Source organism: Acipenser ruthenus, chromosome 10, assembly GCF_902713425.1.
Source record: "Acipenser ruthenus chromosome 10, fAciRut3.2 maternal haplotype, whole genome shotgun sequence".
Taxonomy (NCBI): Eukaryota; Metazoa; Chordata; class Actinopteri; order Acipenseriformes; family Acipenseridae; genus Acipenser; species Acipenser ruthenus.
The window spans coordinates 21,866,818-21,875,198 of NC_081198.1; positions in this window are offsets into that span (position 1 = coordinate 21,866,818).

Below are 8,381 nucleotides of genomic sequence, written 5' to 3' on the forward strand. Positions count from 1 at the left end.
GGCCAATTTTGCTTTATCTAAGCCCAATTTATATATAGTGTCCCTTAAGGTTCTATAATACAATGGGGGGTCCCAGGAGTACGGCACGGTGTTATCAATAGTGCAGAGGCCCAAGGCCCTGAGACAGGTGGCAAAATAGAAACGATTCATGTAACATACCTTCCTGTCCAGGGCCTGGATGTTCTTGATAGTTTGCGTGAGCCCCTGCACTCGGGTGAGCTGCACAACGTCCGGGACCCCCTTACCTCCCTTCTTGTCGGCTTTACTCAGGGTGGCTCGCTTTACCCTCTCCATCTTGCTGCCCCAGATAAAGCGGTGGATAATGCGGTCCACCACTTTTTTGGTGGTCCTGTCTGGGGGAAAGATTTTTCCTACATAAGAGAGGATGGGGAACAGTATAGACTTGGTTATTAATACTCTACCCGTCATTGTTAAGGATCTTGTGCTCCATCCGCCAATCTTTTTACGGACCTGGTTAATGGCCGCCGTCCAGCTCTGGGCCCCCGAGCTATTGTTCTCGAAAATGAGGCCCAGAATCTTGATTTTGTCCTTTTTGACAGGGTACATGTCCGACAGATCCCTATCTACCTGCCAATTTATAGACACGTAGACTTCGCTCTTGGACTTATTAATCACTGCCCCGGTCGCCGTGCAGTACTTCTCAAGGATATTACTAATCCGAGGTACCGACGATGTGTTGGTGCAAATGAGTGACACATCGTCCATATATGCTGTTGTTTTGACCTGGACCCCGTTGGATCCAGGCAGCTGGAAACCAGTTATATTGGTATCCCTACGAATTGCCTGCAGGAGGGGTTCAATGCACACGACATATAGCAGTGGGGATAGTGGGCAACCCTGTCTGACCCCTGACTGGATAGATATTTTACCAGTCAGGTGCCTGTTCACCAAGACTCGGGTACTAATGTTTGTATATATGGTTTTAACCCACTCCCTAAGTCTAGGAGCGAATTTCATCTGGTCCATCACTTTGTACATATATTCATGGCTTACCCTATCGAACGCCTTCTCCTGGTCAAGGTTGAACAGGCAGAGGGGATGGTTCCGTTCTCTAGAATAAGCCAGAATGTCCCTTGTTAACATTAAAATATCCGTGATGGACCTCCCTGGGACGCCACAAGCCTGGTCGGGGCCAATGACCAAAGGGAGGTGTACTTGTAGCCGGAGCATCAGAGCTTTGGCTAGTATCTTGTAATCCACGCAAAGGAGGCTGATTGGGCGCCAATTCCGTAGATCTTTAACTTCCCCTTTCTTATGAAGGAGAGTAATTACACTCTCCCGCATAGAAGGGCCCAACCGCTTCTCCCTGTAGACCGCTCTGTAGACCTCCGCTAAATGGACTTTTAGCGTGTCCCAAAAAAGATGGTAATACTCACCCGGGATGCCATCTGGACCTGGCGTCTTACCGGTGTTCATGGTCTTAACCGCCTGGGTGAGCTCCTCCAGCGTGAGTTCTGGGTCCTTCTCCTCCTCCTCCTCGTCCCGCACTGAGTCAGGCTCCAACTGGCTCAGGAACCACTCTATCAGGGTGTCATCTGTAGCTTTGATGTTATACAGGTCCCTATAGAAGTTCTCTACCACTTTTTTCACTCCCTCACTATCCTCTACTATCCTCCCCCTGCTGTCGAGCATGGAGGACATCAAGTGCCGCTTCTCCCTCGTTTTCTGGAAGAAGAAGCGAGTACACTTTTCGTCTTCCTCCATTTTTTGCACTTTTGCATTGTGCATGACCTTTCGTTGTTCCTCCCTACAAAGCACTGAAAGATCTAGCTTGGTCTGGGCTATCTCATCGCTTACAGGGAACCCCCGAAGCTGAAGCAGGCTCAGACGCTGGAGGGCAGCATTCAGGTGTTTATATTTGGCCCTCCTTTCTTTTGCTTTCCTCTTGCCTGCTGCTATGAAATAACCCTTAGTTCTCATTTTGACCATCTCCCACCACTCTATAGGGGAGTTGAATAGGTCACGCAAAGTGGTCCACTCAACAAGCCTGCTCTTATAGGCTGCAGCTATGGAGGGGTCATCGAGTAAGGAAGTGTTTAATTTCCAAACCCCTGACCCCATCTGGGAGGTCTGAGGGACCTGCAATGTTACCTGCAGGAGCCTATGGTCAGAGAAGAAGACGGCCTGGGTGTCTACTGCCGTCTTCGTAAGGGAGCTGGTATGCAGGACGAGATCTATACGGGAGAAGGAGGTCCCAGATGAGCTCACCCAGGTAAAGGGAGGCACCAGGTCCTTACCTGCATCACACAGGGAGAAATCAAATATTACGGAGGACAAAACTCTACTAGAGCGGTCGTTGCGTGGCCTGCTCCGGTCTACGTCCCTCAGAGCACAATTGAAGTCACCTGACACGATGACGGGTACGTTCCCCAGCAGGAGTGGACGCAGCTGTGGAAAAAATTGAACTCTTTCGTTTTGGTTAGTGGGTGCGTAGACATTGACCAGTCTGAGGGGAGTGTTGTTGTATGTCACATCCACGCTCAGAATTCTACCAGGTTCTACCTCCCTGCTGCTGCGGGAGGTAATAAATGGGTTTTTAAACAGGATACCTACTCCGTCGGCTCTGGCTATGTTGGAGCCCGACCAGAAGGAGTCCCCCAGGGTCCAACTCTCCTTCAGGTCCCTATAATCAGGGCTCGACGAAATACCACACTCCTGCAGAAACATGAGATCTGCTTTCAAGTTAGCTAGATAGTTTAGTACATCAAATCTTTTTTGTGTCTCCCTGATGCTCCTGACATTAACAGACACACATATCAGGGCCATCAGGGTAGCTAACAAGAAAAGGAGTCGCTGCATCCACCCCATAGCGACTATGATTGGGAGGTCGGGACACTCTTCCTACTCTTAGCTCTACGCTTGCTTCGAGGGGGCTTGGGCTTATTTGCAACTCCCATCACCCCTGAGAAGGTACTCACTGCTGCCTCGTCCAAGAAGGCACCGTCTTTATATGCACAGTACGTGGAGTTGTTGGGGCTATTCAACTCCCCACAAGGTAAGTCTGGTGGAACTTGCTCAGGGCCCCTCGGAACGTGTGGGTCAGCTTTGTCCTGGGGGGGGTTATGACAGACAGCATTCTTTGGCTGTTACCGTCTGTTGAATTGGAGCTGTTAGCAGACTTCTGGCTTACCGCGTCCAGGGGTATTCCCATGTCCTCCAGTGCTGTATCTAGGAGGACCTCTAGGGGGCCCCTGGTTTTGCCCATACAAGGGAGGGGGTCAAGGATGCTTTGAAGGGAGGCCCTTCGCTTGAAGAGGGTCATTGCTACCGAGGTACTGCTGGTCAGGGAAGGTGTTGACCCCGACCTCTCCCTCGGTGCATTAGTGAACACCTCTTCTGCGAGGTGTGCTAGGGTTTGTGCCAACGACTGGGAAGGCTGGCTGGGGATGCCCTGGCTGGCTGCTACCTGCCCACTAGGCGGCAGTGTAGCCGTCCCACTCGCCTCCGTCTCTGCCTGCGAGGGCAAGACTGGGGACTTTGTGTGGACATTAGCTGGTTTTGGATCTATGGGGGCCACCTGCAACTTGCTGTCTTTGATCCTGATCTTCTTTCTTTTCCCCCCCTCGTCTCTACCCTTTCTTTTCCCCACCCTCTGCTGGTTCTTCACTCCCTTCCCCTCCTTCTCACTCTCACTTTCACTGTCGCTTTCGCTTTCCTCCCCCACGGACTCAATCCTTATGGCGTCATAACGAGAGCCGAGGGGGAGTGCTGGCGCTGAGAGCATCAGCGTATCAGATATTAAACTGATAAGAACAGATTTTTTTTTTTTTTTTATAAGAACAGATTTTTTTATTAAATTCTCACAATAACTTTACATTTTACAGTAACAGTTACATAAAGCAATACAATCACCATTTACAACACAGAACAATTACCTTTATAACAACTTGCATGAGACAATTATTTACAAATACACCAATCCCTTCCATTTCTCTTTAGCTGCATTGAATCCCCACCTTAACACATCCCTTTTAACCCTTTCCCGAAGTTCCCCACTCACCCTATTTACAACCCCCAGTGCATTACACTTTGTATTTGATTTGACCAAAACTTTCCTTGATTCCCAAATTCCCTGTTTTACCAAACTAATAATTAACCAAACTAAGAATTGTGACTCTTGCAATACCCCCTTCAAAACAATTCCACCAACAATAGTGTTGTAAGACAAAATAACATTTAACAAAACCAAATTGAAAACCTTCCCCATTGTTGCCCAAACTCGCTGAGCATATAAACAGTCCCAGAACACGTGCCTTACAGTCTCCTCCGCCATGCACTTTGCTCTGGGACAAAATTTATTCCTTGTTAATTTGTGTCTGTACAATACTTCTCTCACTGGTAATCTCCCGTGAACCACGAGCCAATTTAAATCCTTCAGTCTATTGTCTAACCCCTTGGGCTGCACTCTGCCCCACACTTCTTTATTGACCCCTCCAACCACACATGACCCCCTCTCTTCTATAACTCCTTTATACAGCATTTTGTGATTTTTACATTTGTCCTCATTCTTAAAATCAGGATACTTCTTAACCAATTTCACTGCATGCCCATAATGGTCGGGCAGCGTTTCTGCCCTGGGCACATTATTTGACCATTCTACTATGTGCCTCATGGAAAACGAAAACCAAAGGGAAACAAAATATTGGAACTTGTGCACAACGACAGGGTTTAATGCAATACATAACATTGAAAAATAAATACAATCTAATTTAAGAGGGATGTCCGGTACACCCCTCCCTCCTTCTTCCACACTTCTATACATAACATCCCTCTTGATATACTCATACCTCCCTCCCCAAACAAAATCAAAAACCATTTTGGTTAATACTTTCCTAAACTTACAAGGTAGAGGAAACACGTAAGCTAAATACAATAGAGAGGGTAACACATCAGCCTTTAAAACCAAAACTTTCCCCAAAAAAGATAATTTCCTCAATTTCCATAACCCAAATTTCAACCTTAATTTTGCCAGCCTACCTGCCCAATTGTTTACCCCGCTCCCCCTGTGATAAAAAGAAATTCCCAACAGCTTTAACCCATCATTGCATCTCTGTAAACCACCCGGTGTATCCACCCTTTCAGCCCACGCCCCAAAAAACATTACAGAAGATTTATTTGTGTTTAATTTTGACCCTGAGGCCTGAGCATACAGTGCTATAATTTCAAATACTCTTTCCAGGCTCCTATCTGATGTCAGGAAAAGAGTGATGTCATCCGCATACTGGGAGATTTTAACAGAGACACCCCCACTCCCAGGTAACAAAAGCCCTTTCACTTCTTGGTCTCTTCTCACTGCCTCTGCAAAAGACTCCATAAAAAGAACGTATAAAAGTGGAGACAGTGGACAGCCCTGTCTTACCCCTGAACTTTGTGTAATCCAATCCCCCAAGTGGCCATTTACATTTACCCTACTACCCACCGCTGTGTACATAATTTTTAACCACCTCATAAAATTCTTCCCAAACCCCAGATGTGACAACACTCTAAACAAAAACCCATGGTTCACCCGATCAAACGCCTTCTCCTGATCCAGGCTCACCAACATTAGCGGTACCTTTCTATCCTCAGCCCAACTGATTGCATCTCTTGTGAGGAGGAGGTTCCAATGAATGGACCTCCCCACCACCCCACAAGTTTGGTCCTTATCAACAATAAAAGGCATTGCCTGTTTCAACCGCCCAGTCAGGACCTTTGCAATTAATTTATAATCGACTGACAACAGCGTGATTGGTCTCCAGTTTTTTAGGTCTTCCTCCTCTCCTTTTTTAAAAAGTAAAGAAATAATACCTTCCCTCATAGATTTACTTAGAGCCCCAGTGCGAAAAATCTCACCCACCACCTCTACAAACACCGGCCCAATCACATTCCAAAAAGTTACATAAAACTCCTTTGGGAGACCATCACCCCCTGGCACTTTCCTATCCGCCATTTGCTTTAGGGCTTCCTCCAATTCTGCAAGAGTGACCGGTCCCTCTATATCGTCCCTCACGTCCTCTGGCACCCTAACCTGTACAACTTCCAAAAAGGAGCCTCCCACCTCCACATTGACCTCCCTTTCAGAAAAAAGTTCTTTATAAAAACCATTAGCACAGTGCAACATGCCCGCTGTGTCCTGCACCGTGACACCATCCTTCCCCTCAACCCCCTAATCACTCTCTTTTTTTGTGCCTCCTTTACCTGCTTAAAAAAATAAGTGCTGCAGGTCTCATGTTTCTCTAAGAACTCCCCCTTACACCGAAACAAAAAAATGCTTGCCCTCTTCTCAAAAACTTTCCGTATCTGACCCTTAAGTTCCTGTGACTGATCAAAGTCAAAACTCCCTGTTGTGTTTCCCCTTGTATACAAATTCTCCAGTTTCCTCTGCAAATCCAAAAACCCTTTATTTTCCTTCCTGCACCTATACCTGCAATGCTTTTGAGCCAAAATCTTAATTTTGACTTTCACCCCCTCCCACCATTCCAAAACAGACTTTGAATATCTCATCAAATCAACCCACCCTTTAAAATGTAACAAAAATGTATCCCTAAAATATTTATCTCCCAGTAACTCACAATTCAATTTCCAAAACCCACCCCCAAATACTGGTCCCTTAAATTGGATAGTACACTGAATAGTATCATGGTCTGAAAACCACATTGGAGACACAATACAAGAATCCACACTTAACACTTTTGAAACAAAAAAATAATCTATACGGCTCCTGGCCCCCCTTGAGTTCCTCCAAGTAACCCCCTCAAGCTTGGGATTACACTTTCTAAACCCATCAACCAAACTAAATTGTAATAAAATACCCTTTAACATACCCCCAGTATAATCATGCCCACCCCCCTTATCTAGTGACACATTAAAATCCCCTCCCATAATAATGTGCCTATTTGTTACAAAGAGATCCTGCAAAACAAGAAAACATTCTTTTCTAGAAGCCATGTCGGTAGGTGCATATACATTAATCATTCTCAACTTTTGTCCCCTCCAGTTCACATCAATACTCAGAATGCGCCCTGGCACCACTGAAACAGACTGCACTACCTCCATCTCCTTGTCTTTTAATAAAACCCCCACCCCTGAAGAATGGACACCCCCCACACTCCACCTTGACTCCCCCATTCCCCATTCTTTACTGTATAAATCAATATCGGAGGCATCTTTCAAATGCACCTCCTGCAAAAAACAAAAGGAAAAATGCAAAGAACTCAAATAATTAAAAACCGATGCCCTCTTAATGTTATCCCTCAACCCTCTTGTGTTAATTGAAATACAGTTTAAGGACATAAACCCCAAAAAAAATTAATTAGAAAAGAAACCTCACTGTCCCATATTTGTGGATAATTGCAAAATCTCCTAGGAAGAACTCATGCTTCCTGTATCTACATATTCCTGTTCATTTTGTTCTCTTTGTAAAAATGTCCCCAACACGTATGGATTTGGGCTCAAAGGAGATAAACACACTGTTTCTGACTGACTATTTTCTCTTTCTCCCCCTGTGTCCGGCACCTGGGAGGGAGAAGACCCTTCACCCCCCGTAGCGACTGGAACTGGCAACTGTGAAGAACCGACACCCGACTCATCCTGTTTCCCCAGCACCTCGAAGCGGTTCATTACCGCCAGTTTCTTGGTTGTTTCCTGAGAAACCGAGAATTTACTTGCTGTTTCCTCCTTAGTCTTCTTTCTCTTCTTCTGTTTTTTCAGAACAAAGGGCTCTTCCTGTCCGCCGCGCTCTGCATCAGGAGTGTCCCCCCACTGCATCACCCCGTCTCCTTTCCGCTCTCCGCTGCTTAACAACTCCTGTTCACTGTGCTCTGTAACCTCTGCATCCGCCACCCCATCTCCCTCTTTTCCCTCCTGGCTACCGGGGATCGAAAAAGACTGCCCAGTGTCTTCCAACACCTCCTCCCTTGGTGGAATTGAGTCATCTACCTCCGACCTTCCCCGTCCCCTTGCAGCTTCGGAATAGGTCTGCTTGCGCTGGGGACAATTCCGGAACAAGTGATCCAAAGCTCCACATGCATTGCAGCACTTGGGCTTGTAACACCCGGACGCTGTGTGTCCCAGCTCACCACAGTTCCTGCATCTCTCCTGAGAGCAGTCCACTCCCAAGTGACCAAAACTCTGACACTTCCTGCAGAAACTGGGCTGCCCAGAGTAAAAAAGATATCCTCTGTCTGCCCCAATTGAAAAATTTGCTGGTGGATGATAAAATCCACCAAATCCAGATTCATCATCATTTAGCAGAACTTGGAACTGCCTCTTCCCTGTCCATATTCCAAATTCGTCCCTCAAGTACTTGGCCCCCGAGATCACCTTTGCATACCTGCATAAAAACAGTCCAACCGTGGAATCAGTCACATGAGGGTTGTACA